At 44.4% G+C, this 13,705-nt stretch overlaps 1 long non-coding RNA gene across 1 annotated transcript in view; it reads right to left on the bottom strand.

Moving 5' to 3' along the window:
• Positions 1-7,748, bottom strand: part of LOC309972083 — a 28,952-nt gene extending 21,204 nt beyond the window's left edge. The window contains exon 1 of the long non-coding RNA XR_014326784.1: positions 7,705-7,748. This is a non-coding gene — a long non-coding RNA (uncharacterized lncRNA). The remainder of the gene's footprint in view (positions 1-7,704) is intronic.
• Positions 7,749-13,705: the final 5,957 nt, after the last annotated feature.

Raw genomic sequence — 13,705 nt, 5'->3', positions numbered from 1 at the left:
GTATATTGAATCAAAACATGTTAAATTAGTCTCATTATCTTAGAGTCAGTCTGGATGTAAACTCCTTCCCACTGACTGCCAGCCTAAGCAGCCTCCAAAGGCGGAAGCGGCTCCACGACGGCCCGCTTAGCACATCATCCTGGGCAGCCCACTTCTAAACTCAATAGAAACACACATTTGCCAACAGAAAATACAGTTTTGCACACTGTCACTGGGGATATGGATAGGACTGGATTTGAAGCTGGAGCTTTTGGCTCGGATGAGTTATATTTTAATTTTAAAAAGTTGTGAAATTTCACTATGTCAAGCATTCTTAGAATAATTAAGCCATGTCTCAGTATTTTTTAACTGCTTTCACCACAGTTAAAGATTTGTTGAGGCTTCCCTGGTGGCGCAGTGGTTGAGAGTCCGCCTGCCGATGCAGGGGACGCGGGTTCGTGCCCTGGTCCTGGAAGATCCCACATGCCGCGGAGCGGCTGGGCCCGTGAGCCATGGCTGCTGAGCCTGCACATCCGGAGCCTGTGCTCCGCAACGGGAGAGGCCACAGCAGTGAGAGGCCCGCGTACCGCAAAAAAAAAAAAAAAAAAAAAAAAAGATTTGTTGAAATGGAATTGGCTATGGAGGGTACAAACCCACATGTAAAGTGATTATTCTTACTGAGTATCTCTACCCATCTGCTGAGATTTTTCTCTTTAACAGAGCTCAGATATCTTCTGGTTGCCAGATTCAGGCAGGGATTAATTTCTAGCTCACTGAGTGACAAAATACATTTACCTTTCATTCATTTGTAAATTTGTTATCCCAAGCATCGCATTCATAAATGAGAGAAGAGACTTGCAATTTTTAAGGTGATCACGAAGGTTTGAACAATCCCATTACTGTCTGTTTCTACACAGAGCCAAGAAGACAAGTTCTACCTCCTAAAGGAACAGAATGATCTAAAGATCTGAGCCAATCAACCGGGTTTGTCTCTGCTCTTTGAACCTCCTCTTTCCCGCACAGAGCCAGACACCCCAAGCCAGCCACTTTCTGTGTCCAGAAATATCGTTGATTGCATTTCTTTCACAGCTTGGGTCAAATTTTATTCTTGACTACTCATAAATCTACTTCTGTTAATTGTGTGGACTTGCTGGTTTCAGGGCCAGAAACCCAACTTTAACTAGTTCAGACAAAAAGGAAATCTGCTGTAAGAGTAAAAAGTATAAAATCAAAGGAAGAATTGAAAAAAACAAAATGCAAGAAGGGCTGGGGAGCAGCTGGGCTCCGGGGCAACTGGAACCAGGAACTATCTGGTGTCTCTCTGCCTCTCTCTCTGTCTCTCTCTCATTTACAGGCAAGACGGAATGTGTCCCCCTCCCGGCTCCAAAGCTCCCAGACCTCACTCAGAGCTTCTATCACCACAGAGAAACTGGCTCCTTGTTAGAACTCAGAGAATTCTTGGGGAAAGACACTGATTGGTTTAGCTGAGTCAGCCCCCGCAGAAGGCCCGGAGGAAGGTTCCCGTGGTATAGATCACATGATCCCAGAGACTGGTAAATATTGTGAATGATGCAGACCTAGAGTCTGTCGTACAGAGTGAAGTAAGTCAGAAAGAGAAAGACAAATACCATATGCCAACACACATATATGGAAATTAAGGGGAAAAAAATGTCATGAAGAACCTAGGGGTAAGACAGGAATAAAAACACAGACCTACTGGAGAACGGACTTGAGGATATGGGGAGGGGGAAGGGTGAGCTGTGACAAAGCGAGAGAGAGAGAGAGGCATGGACATATATACACCACCAAACGTAAGGTAGATAGCTAGTGGGAAGCAGCCGCATAGCACAGGGATATCAGCTCGGTGCTTTGTGACCACCTAGAGGGGTGGGATAGGGAGGGTGGGAGGGAGGGAGACGCAAGAGGGAAGAGATATGGGAACATATGTATATGTACAACTGATCTCTTTGTTATAAAGCAGAAACTAACACACCATTGTAAAGCAATTATACCCCAATAAAAGTGTTAAAAAAAAAAAAAGGAGTGTCCACTGGAGCATCTTTTTAGATTTGCTTTTGAAAGCTCTGTTCAGTATTTCTATAATCAGTCACAAGGAACAGATACTTCTGTGAAAATAAACTAGTGAAAATGTCATTTTTAAATTGTGAAAATATAACAAAATTAGAGAAGAAAATTAAAATCAATCACAATCTCACATTTTAGGGCATATCTTTCCAGTCTTTTCTATATACATGTATTCTTTCCTATATCTAGTATATAACTGAGATCGTGTCAAATGTACAATTCTATATTGTGCTGTTCATTTGAATGTAACAAAAATTATTGATAACATTTTATACTTATAAATCCCTTTAAATAAGGGGCTCTATAATACATCAGAAGATGCGTGAACTTCTTGACTTTATATGCAAAATCTTATAAGCATATTGGTGTGTATTTCTTTTGGGAAGGGGTCCAAATTTTCAGCAGATACTCAAAACGGTCTGTGACCAAGAAAATGGTTAAGAACTATGCCATTCAAGTTTTCAAAGCACTTCCACACACACTACAATAGACTCAGAACTGCTGCATACTTAATATTTTACTCGCATCTAGTCACAAGTGACGCAAAGGTTGGTGTCATTAGGCACAGGCACACTGCAACTTGTAAATGAATGAATCTGAATCACAAATGTTCACGCCAGACCCTTCGCTTGTGGGCGAGCCTAGCTGGCGTCCACCAGCATCTCCGCCCAGCCAAGCACCCTTATCCTCACATAATGACTAATACTTGTGAATGTGAGAACCGCCTGTTTCTATAAACTGTGAAGGTTAACAGTTGAAGGGGGCTGGCAGGTGCAGGGAGGGGAGTGGTGTGCTATAGAGTTAAGATTCTGAGAGAGAACACAAGATGTGAGGGGCTTGTGGTTAGGGTGCTGCTGGTGAATTACAGAGGCATGGATAGAACTGGCTGAACCAATTTAGCCTAAAGCTATTTCACTGCCTGAATTACTAGGGCTCCTAGGCACTGACAGAGCTTGGAGCAGTGCCTTCAGGACAAGATCGTTCAGATAATTCAAAGCCAAAAGCAGAGGTTTCAGGCAAAGTATTAAGTTCATCTATATAAATTAAATAGCCAACTATTATTCAAGTCTCCCCTTCGTGGTGAATTGTATACAACTTCAGTGGATTTAACCCTCTTTGATTCTGCTCTGATTAAACTATTTGATAACGGCAAACGTTCCTTCCATCCAGTGCAGCCTTGTACGCTCTCTTCACCTCACGCAAGTCATGTTCTCTGTTCCTAGGCACACACTTATCTTAATCTTCGTTTGCCAAGGGACTACCCTTTCACCCTCAACAAAAACCACATACACATTTAAACTTGCCTTGGGTCTCCATTCTGCAGGGGAGCCCAGGTCCAGCGTAAAGAACCCCCAGCTGCCACTTTAATGGTACATTCTCAGGTAGAGCCAGGTCTCCACCTGCTTTGTGTTATCGTGCTGCTACTTAAAATGCCTCTGTCACCCTCAAATATATAATAGCCGATTATTTAACCAGCAAACGCGAGTTTATTCAAGAACAGACAGAAGAACTGCAATCCGGGACACGTGAAATACGGCGGAGCACAGGCAAGCGCAGAGACAAGGAAGGGGAACTTGCTTTCACAGGGAAAAAAGGGGGAGTGGGAGGGGCTGAAGTAACCAAAGAGTCCATTGGAGGAAGCTGAGAATCCAAAGTATGGAGGCTTCTCATTGGTTGGACTGCTAGTCTCTGATTGCCTGGGCTGTTGTCCCGCGAGAGAACTTTTCTTCTTCCGGCTGGGTAGGGAAGTAAGCAACATCTTCCTGCTGGAGATGCAGGTGTACATCTCTTCCTATTCAGAGTGATTGAAGGTGCATGGCGGGGGCTTGAGAGCTACCCCTACAGGCCTGTTGGGACTCCAATTTTAGCTGAGGTTTCTGAATTCCACACCTCCATTCAATGTTTCCATTCATTCAGATCCATTCTCTGATTTGCCCGATTGGTAGGTGTTCATCACAGTCATTTTCCTCAGAAATGTCAAGATCCAGTTCTCAATTATAAAATTCTTTTAAGTTTCTCAAGGTTAAACTCACACTCTCTTTCTTATTGTTGGATTCCCATTCGGCCCATGGGAAGCAGATTTTAGAGTTTACCTTGATGAGTGAAAAAATGTATTGATCAAATAGGTTCTTTACTACACAGAAAGCAACTAGACCCAACAACTGAGAAAATCCAGTGGAGACAGCTTGGAATGGCAGGGCTCACTCCCCAGTGACCAGGGTTCAGCCTCCAGTTCAGGGGAAACCTTCTGGAAGCCCCACCTGACCCTCAAGAAACTGCTCCTCCCTAGCACTCGCCACTCTACATTGTAAATGCCCATCTAACCATGACCTTACCCTATAGACCACACCCTCTTTGAGGGCAGGGACCTTGCCTGTCTTCTTCACTTCTGGGTCTGCACCACCTAACACAGCATTTGGAATGAATGAGTGAACGAACGAATGAATGAACGAGTGAATAAATGAACTATTCCTTTTTCTCTGAGCAAAGAGGGGTGGGAAATATGCAGTGAGACAGAGGAAGGAGAAAAAAATAGGAGAAATGGAGAGAGAAAGAAAGCGACCATAACCTGTTACCTCTTGGAAACTATCACTAAGGGTCTGACAGGACTGGAATTCCCCTGGTCCGCTTCTAAGGGATACTCCATGGTATTTTATTTAAACATTTAAAACACATAAAAAGAAAAAATCTGAAGAGAGAAAATCATTCAATATGGGAATCTTACTCTGAAAGAACCAAGCAGGTAGGTCTAATAAATCAGGCTTTTCCTCTGGCTCCATGGTGTGTGGAATGATTTACTATACCCATAAAGCAAACTAAAGGACTTTGAGCTGAGAGACACTCCAGAGGCCTGGAGCTGGGATGGCGCAGACACGGTTGTATTTGAAGGCGTGGCTCTGAGGCTGAGGGATGGACGGTTCACAGTTGCCCTGAGTCCACGGGGGATGGAGTTCAAAAGAGGAGACGCGTCAGCAGCAGCTCTGCCATGGCTGATTAAAACGATGGAATGTAAAGTCAGAAAGGGGAGGAGGGCGTGGATCAGGCTGCAGATTTGCTCAGTTGGTCCCCAATTTGCAGCATTTCGTTCAAATGTAAGGGGGCCATCATACCTGATACAGCCTAATGCAATTTCATAGTTTGTAAAAATCATTAGAATGCTTGAAATAGAAAAAAAATACGCTCAGGCTTTACATACAAAGAAAATAACTGTGTATAAAACAAAATAAGAGTGGTCTCCGAGAGATATTAGCTGATTTGCACATTCTGTCAGTTCAAGAAGCCAGACATAGGGAGAATACAGGAAGGAAAAATGGAAATCTTAAAGGAACAAGAGGCTGCAGCTTACAGAAGAGATGACCTTTCACTAAAATGTCCCTAGTAAGTTCTATCTACAGTTTCTCATCAAACTTGAACCAAATGTACTGTGTCAGCGAATCCTAAATCAAATTTTCAGCACATTACCTAGGCCGCAGGTGTGGCCCTGGATTCGAGAGCTGTGCTAGTCTTAAACTATGAAGAGTTACTTCATATAAAGTTGAGGTCCCAGACTTCTGGAATTAATGCAACAACAACAAAAAATTAATGGAGACATGGACCCAAAATAGGATTGTCAGGGGTTTTTGTTTTTGTTTTTGGTCAAGTTAAAACAAAGAGGGAGGAGCAGAAAGAGAAGAAACGGAGGAAGAGGAAGGGAAGGAGTAAGAAGTGGAGGACGAAGTGGGGAAGGGGAGGGGGAGAGAAGGAGGAGGGGGAGGGGGAAAGAAGTGGGGGGAAGAGGAGAGAACTTCAGTCCACCATGACCATGATTTCGAGAAAAGAATGGACAGTGTAACACACCACACACACACACACACACACACACACACACACACACACACACACAAAGCTAAGAACAAAATCTCCAAATTAAAAAGACATGAATTCATATTTATGGAAAAAATCACTCATTTTCATTTTCTCATAGGCAGGCTTTGGGGAACAAACTGATGGACTAGTGTAGCATGTGGGCTTTGAAGCAACACAGGGTCAAATCCCGACTTGACCACCTACTAACTAACTAGAGCTGGTTGTTTCAACTCCCCCAGACATAGCTCCCTCTTCCGTGAGGCAGGGACACTCACTTAAGGGCAATTGTGAGCAGGCAATGAACCCGGCACATCAGGGCTTAATAAATAGTATCTGCTGTTATTCTTGGGTGTATCCTTTGACCCTCCTTTATCTCTAAGACTAAGCGTGAGTATAGGTAAGTGTTGGGATTGGGGCCAAGGGTAGAAAGGAAAGGTCACTCCTGGTACTCCCACCTCCCCAACGTGAAGCTGTGCCTCTTTTGGACCACAAACCCCTCCCCTCAGACGAGATTCTGTGGGATCCTCTTCCCTGTTAGGGAGTCCAGTTAAACTTGATCTCATCTGACTAAAGAGGGTACCTGAAGAGACAAGTTAGGTGGGAGGGGCCTCTGGGTCCTGCCCATCTCGGGATTCTCCTGGGCCAGCGCTGGAAGCCCCCTAGGGCTCCTAAGAAGCCCATCATTTTGATTTAGAATAAAATTGATTTGTTTGTCGACCATAAAGACAGATGGAGTACGTGTTGCCAAAAAACAGAGGATTTGGCCGTGACTGGTTCTTGCATTCCGTAGACCTTTTTAGCTACAAGATTTATATCAGAATGGAAGATATGGCCGCAAAATGTACGAGAGTTAAGTGTGATCACACTCCTCCCTACTTCCCTCCTGCAGACAAATGACAAGCAGATTTTAAAGGAAAGAGCTAAGGCTCTGGATTTGAGATGTTCTGGGCAAAATGATATCACCTCCTCACTGGTATACTCTGAGATGCTGTTTTAAACGTTGATTTGCTCAGAATTAGAACTGAACTCTGTAGAGGAAACTGGAACAGTAAGAACAAAGGCCTTTCCCAGGTAACCTTGAGGAGAGGTACCAGCTCGGCTGTCAGGTGAGCTGCCCTCAACTGCGTCTAGATCGTTCATCTCTTTGAGCCTCTGTTTCCCAACAGGAATGTAAAACTAATACCAGCCGATTCTCTCTGACAAGACTGGGGCAAAGATCAAAGAACACTGTAAATCTGAAAAAGTTCACAGCACAGTAAATTTGAAAAAATGCAATATGGTATAAAACTGTGATCACGGTAATATTGCTGGAGTTTCAACTCTGTTCTTTCTTTAAAGGCCTGAAGTTTAAAATTACAACATACCAAATAGGGGCTTCCCTGGTGGCGCAGTGGTTGAGAGTCCGCCTGCCGATGCAGGGGACACGGGTTCGTGCCCCGGTCCGGGAAGATCCCACATGCCGCGGAGCGGCTGGGCCCGTGAGCCATGGCCGCTGAGCCTGCGCGTCCGGAGCCTGTGCTCCGCAACGGGAGAGGCCACGACAGCGACAGGCCCGCGTACCGCAAACAAACAAACAAAAAAAACATACCAAATAAAATAAATGCTTGTCTCAGTCTACAGGACCTCATGGAAACTTGGCTTTCAGCCGTGGAGTAACCCAGATGCTCTCAAGGGTCTCCTGCCTCTCGAAACACCAGCCAACATGGCCTCCGACACCACCACGAATTTCAGCTCTGCAGCCCATGGGGCCTCCGGACCCTCTGTAGGATCCTTGTGTTTTCCAGAGAGGCTTACCTTCTCATGGCCTCTTGTCTCCTGGGTTCCTGCCTCTTTGTGCTGAAGATTCAGGGCCGGTGCACGGGGCAGAGGGAAGAAGCAAAGAGAGGCTTTACAGCACGAAAGCCTTCCAGGGAGTGCTGGCCACGCCCCACACCTGCTCCTTTTCTCCTGCCCTCCTTCTCACCCTCTCCATCCACCTCCCCCTCCCCTTCCGGAGCAAGCCCCACACATTCTTCACATTGTCTCCTGAGGAGTCACTTCCTCTTCCTGATATCTTGGTGCTGGCTGGCGTCCAACGGGTCTCACCCCATCCAAGCAGGCTCATCTAGGCCTGCTTTTTCAAGCAGTGGCGGATTCTCCCTAAAGAGGAGCTCAGGTGCCAGCTGTTAAAATAACACCTGGGTAAAATAGCGCTGTCACTAACTGCTGTGAGAACAAACCGGGGCTCCAAAGGTGGTTCTCTTCGCTAACAACACCTGCATCACCTGGCGACTTGTTAGAAATACAAATCGGGGGGCTGCAGACCTATTAGGTCAGAAACTGAAGGTGCAACCCAGCGATCTGTGTGTAAACAGCCTCCAGGAGATGCTGAAGTATGAGGCTCACTGAACCGCCCTAAAGCAGCTCAGAGCCTCTGTCTCACGTACCAGTTATACGGCATCCAGCACGGTGCCTGATGTACAGGAGAGTTTCAATAAATGTTCATTAAATTAATGAGTAGACAAAGTGCTGCATACCCAGCTCTCTGTTACCATATGGAGAGCAAGAGGAAGCAGAATATAAAACACAATTTCTGCTCTTGTACTCGAAACCAGCAACAACGAGAAAGCAATGTGTGAGCTTGAAGTCACAGAGCAACTTACAGTCAACTTACAGATATTTAGCCCACGTTTCTGATGATCCGGATGAGGAAACAGAGACCACACAAACTGACCCAGGTGGGAGGGAGCAGAGTCGGACCAAGACCCACTCGCTGTCCGGGTGTCCTGGCCTCGGGGGTCCTGGGATTTCCCAGCTTCACAACCCCTCTAAGCTGGAGGATGATTAATGGCTGGATTTCATGGTTCAGCCCCCGAATCTGCAGGGGCTCAAGGGGAGAACTCAGTGTGGGGCTGGAGGAGTTGGAGAAGGTCATGCCGGATGGGGAGCTTGACTGGGCTTCTTTTCAGAACAAGAAAGATCTGGATGAGCAGAGATTTATGGGATTCTCTTTTTCAGTGTTGGTAACATTCCAAAGCGTGGAGAGAAAACATGCAGCCAGCTTGTATTTAGGGGACATAAACTGTATTTACCCAAAGCAGGAATCTAGATCCAGCCAAGCAAAGATGCAGGCCAGGCTCCTAGGCCTAGAAGGAAATTGGGGTTGGGCTCTTGGGCCCTAAAGGGTACCAGTCTCCTCCACCCCCAGCTCGCCCCTCAGGGATGTGGGGGCTGAGGCTCGTTCTTTCCCTTCACCCTGACGCTTCTCTTGGCCGTTTCGCGTCTCTCTTCTTGGGCACATCTGCCCCTCTTGTCCATCCCTTCTTGGTAAATTCGGCACCAACAACAAAGTCTGATGATTTCTTTGAATTAGAGGTTCCCCCACCCACATGTCTGTGTCACTGCCAGCAAAAGGTCCTCTGAGTAGTCGTAACCTTGGAGGACTTGTGATGTGGAGGACGGTGAGTGGGAGGTGTGACAAAGCCGAGTGAAACCTTGAAGTCATAGAGCAACAGGTCAACTTACAGATATTTAGCCCATGTTTAGCCCATGTTTCCTTGACACAAAACTTTGAAGTTTTGCTTCAAAGAAAGTAGGCTGGAGCGCAGGGGGGGTACAAAGAAAAGAATGCTAAATTCACTAATTTTGAAAAGAGTGACTAACTTTCAACCTACAGCATATTGGAAGCATTAGAGCCTGTAAGTGACATCTGTCATAAAACCTCCAGCAGCGAAATCTGACACATCACATGAATGAATGAATGAATGAATGAAAAGAGGAAAAGAAAGTCGTTTTTCAAGAACTTGAAGTGTAAAACACCCATGCATGAGTTGAAAGTTGTCTTTCAACAGTATTATAGTTTGGTAAGCTCTAGGGAAGCCAAGTAATGGTTAATAAGTGGCTTTGTTAGAATCTTAGTTAAGCTAAAGGCAAAAACAGTATGTTTAGCTATCGAGGTGATAACCTAAGCTATTCTGCAAAAGGAAAAGCTAACTGAAATTAGGACTAACTACAAATCATCTAGAATTTCAGTTGATCTTATTTGTTAAAGACATCAGCTGCTTCATCACAGATTTATGTTTAGAGGGAAGTGGTGGGTGAGATGGAGAAGCATGAAGCATAAAATCAATAATTCAATAGCAGAGCTTCTTCAAAGGGAGAGGAAAAAAAAAACTTTGTGTTACACCACAGAACAAGAACAAGCAACGGTGCCGGCTGTTGGAAATACCTGTGTATTCCAACTTTAGCAAGTACAATATCACTGTCTACTAGGGGAAAAAACATACTTCTGAAGGTCACCAAGCATTTTATGACTGGAAATCTAGATGTTCTTAACAGTTAAGCAGCAATGTACTTAGGTTGAAAAGCACGATTTCTTTCATTTAACTTTTTAAAAGTCAACTCACTGCATCTTTTCAGGTACTTTTTGAGTTACTCCTGGAAAGAAGTCAACATCTTAGTAATGTAACTGCTCTAGGGCTGGTGTGCAGACTGGAGGCTGTGATTCAGGAAATCTGGGACAAACCTCAACACTACCCAGAACTCAGGAAGCCTAATTCTCAGGCTGAGAAAAATGACCAGAAGTTACATGTTTCTCCCCTTTGAGATCTTAGGAACTAAGCACTTTAAAATGAAAATTCAGAGGAGATTCTTGGGATTTCTGACCACCGTGTGCTCAGCTAAGTGCTGTTTAACCGAGGACCTCAGTGATCTGGGGGTCTATGTCCATCTTCAGTGTGAAGAACTCAGAGATCAAAAATAAACTCCCACTGATCCCAAATGACTGAAGAAAGAAGCCGTCTAGCTAATCGTCTATTCATTTCATCAACTATCTGCTTAGCTCCGTGGCTCTTGCTCTCATGGTTCGTGCTCCTGTCTGGCTCCTCAAGGTATCCTGTGAGCGCCTGTAAGGTGCCTTTCCTCATGGCTCTTCCTGGTGGGGACTCCGTGCCTGACATTAGGAGACATTCAATAAACGTGTACTAAATGTAAAAACTAATTTTTTTTTCACACGCTACAGCAATGCATGTTTAAAAATTTAAAAATATTATTTCGCCTTTGTATATTCAAGTTATTTCAAGATACTAAACTTTTTCTGTATATTTAATAATGCATTGAAAAGTGTCTATTCTATGACAGTCACTTGGGTTGGGTGCCAGTAAGTTTTTTTTTTTAAACAACTTTATTGCAGTATAATTGCTTTACAATGGTGTGTTAGTTTCTGTTTTATAACAAAGTGAATCAGCTATACATATACATATATCCCCATATCTCCTCCCTCTTGCGTCTCCCTCCCACTCTCCCTATCCTACCCCTCTAGGTGGACACAAAGCACCGAGCTGATCTCCCTGTGCTATGCGGCTGCTTCCCACTAGCTATCTGTTTTACATTTGGTAGTGTATATATGTCCATGCCACTCTCTCAGTTCGTCCCAGCTCACCCTTCCCCAACCACATGTCCTCAAATCCATTCTCTTGTAGGTCTGCATCTTTATTCCCATCCTGCCCCTAGGTTCTTCAGAACCATTTTTTTTTTTTTTAGATTCCATATATATGTGTTAGCATACGGTATTTGTTTTTCTCTTTCTGACTTACTTCACTCAGTATGACAGACTCTTGGTCTGTCCACCTCACTACAAATAACTCAATTTCATTTCTTTTTATGGCTGAGTAATATTCCATGTATACATGTGCCACATCTCCTTTATCCATTCGTCTGTTGATGGACACTTATGTTGCTTCCATGTCCTGGCTATTATAAATAGCGCTGCAATGAACATTGTGGTGCATGACTTTTTGAATTATGGTTTTCTCAGGGTATATGCCCAGGAGTGGGATTGCTGGGTCATAACTTAACATCCTTAAGTACAAAAGATGCCAACATTACAACAGGGAGTTGACTAAAGTCAGTTCTCACCTCAAAGCACATTGTGGAAGCTGCTTTCTAACAATCAGTCTCACATAGAAACACGTCCACTCAGAGATTCTCCCCCTCGTCTCCTGGTGTTTCCTCTTCCTGCCCCTCCTCCACTCCCCTCCCCTCTCCCAGCCCCTCCCCCATCAGCAGGCTTCTCTTCCACACATCAGCAGACCACCAAGGAGAAAACTTTGTATCTCACTGTAACAGGTATTTAGATTCCTGAGAAATGGAAGTTTCCTTATGAAAGCAACATTGAAACACACTCATTTTCAAGTGTCATTGCAGAATTTGCAATGATTTTTAATAGTATTGATGACCTGAAAGTGTACTTGACAAAGTGACTTCATATCATTTTATAAGACTGAATTGAGTTAGGGGCAATGTTCCTGGTGTTGGTCCCCATTTGTCAACCAAGCTACAGAGGTTGTTGGAAGAAGGGCAAGGCTGGGCTTGGGCCTCAGGTCTCTGGGGCACTCACCCCAGAGGACACATTCTTGAGTTTCTCCTTCCACCCAGGAATGCTCTTCTGAGTGTGAGTCAAACTTCTCTGACCATATCTGCCTGGCCCTGAAAGGTTTGGTGCTCTGTTACTTGAAAGTAAATGCTTATTATTATTATTATTATTATTCTCAGATTGGTCCCCACGGAAGAGAAATAATGGCTCCCGAGCCAAATGTTTATTCAATTGAGAGTGAGAAAATTCAAGCGGCAGAGGGGAGAGATCTTGTTATTGCCAAGGGGATGGGCGGTGGCTACAAAAAATAAGATGTTGCAATGCTTACGTCACAGATTAAAGTATCATCCTTTCCTTTAATTTCCCAAACTCCACTCTAAACTACCATTAGTATAATTTTAGTTAATCTATCCAATGGATCTTGTTCTGAATTTTATACATTTGGAGGGAAATTTGTGGTTAAGTGAGCCTCAAAAACCTCTCACCCACAGCAACCATGATGCTTAGAGAAGAGGCAGGGATGTGGAAAAAGGTTATCTGTAGTTCTATTTGAAGAAAATGTTATTGGAAAGACATCCCAACACAGGCCCATTTGGGTTCCTCAGTGAGACCCAGAAATCCATTCTATGTGGGGAAACAGGATACACAGGAACATTTAAAAAAATCCAATCGTCTCTGCTCCCAAAGGACTAATGAATCAGTTGGGAAGGCAAGGTCTAAACAGAAGAAAAATCAAATAGCAATATAAGGGGGCAGATGATGAGAAAGCCAACAAAATGAAAAATGACCCAGAACCGTAAGTTCGGGAAAGGGAGAAAAGACCCTAACATTCCACACACACACAAAAAAAATTATGACAATATTAGTGGTTTTAAGAGTGGTCATGTATTTCCACTGTTTAAAAAGAATATAGGTTTTTGCTAAAGGGCCGTAAGGACTACGTGTGTTGTTGACATGGTAGTGAGACCCCAGCTTTAGGGTCAATCCACTGAGCTGAGCCCGCAACTCTAGGTATCGGGGACCCGATATATTGCTTTACTGCTGCTACTAATCATGGAAATGGCTAAATTCATTACCTGATCCTCCTTAGCTCCAAGCCAGTGTCCCAGTAAGACAAGAAACAATTGTTTTTTGCATTTTAGCACATTTGTTCTTGTTTCTATGTCATAAAAAAAAAAAGAAGCAAAAATTTGTCCTGTGTCCTGTTTTAGTGACAGAAAGTAAAATAGGCAGTTTCCACGTGTTGGTTCATGGGCAGTGCACCCTATGGTTCCTGTGAGGGCAGGTCCTGCTCCAGCGCCAGAAGGAGGGGTGGCCTCTCACCCCCTTACAGCTGTGATGGTCTCAGCTCCACCAGCTGCTCCCAGGGCTAGTGCTCAGGCCTTGAAAACTGCAGGTTCCTGCCCTGCTCTCCTTGCCCAGACCATCCCCCGAGTCTCCTGT

This window comes from Leucopleurus acutus (assembly GCF_964270905.1).
Source record: "Leucopleurus acutus genome assembly, chromosome: 15".
Classification (NCBI taxonomy): Eukaryota; Metazoa; Chordata; class Mammalia; order Artiodactyla; family Delphinidae; genus Leucopleurus; species Leucopleurus acutus.
The sequence above is the reverse complement of the archived record's forward strand: the minus strand, read 5'-3'. Positions and strand labels throughout refer to the sequence as shown.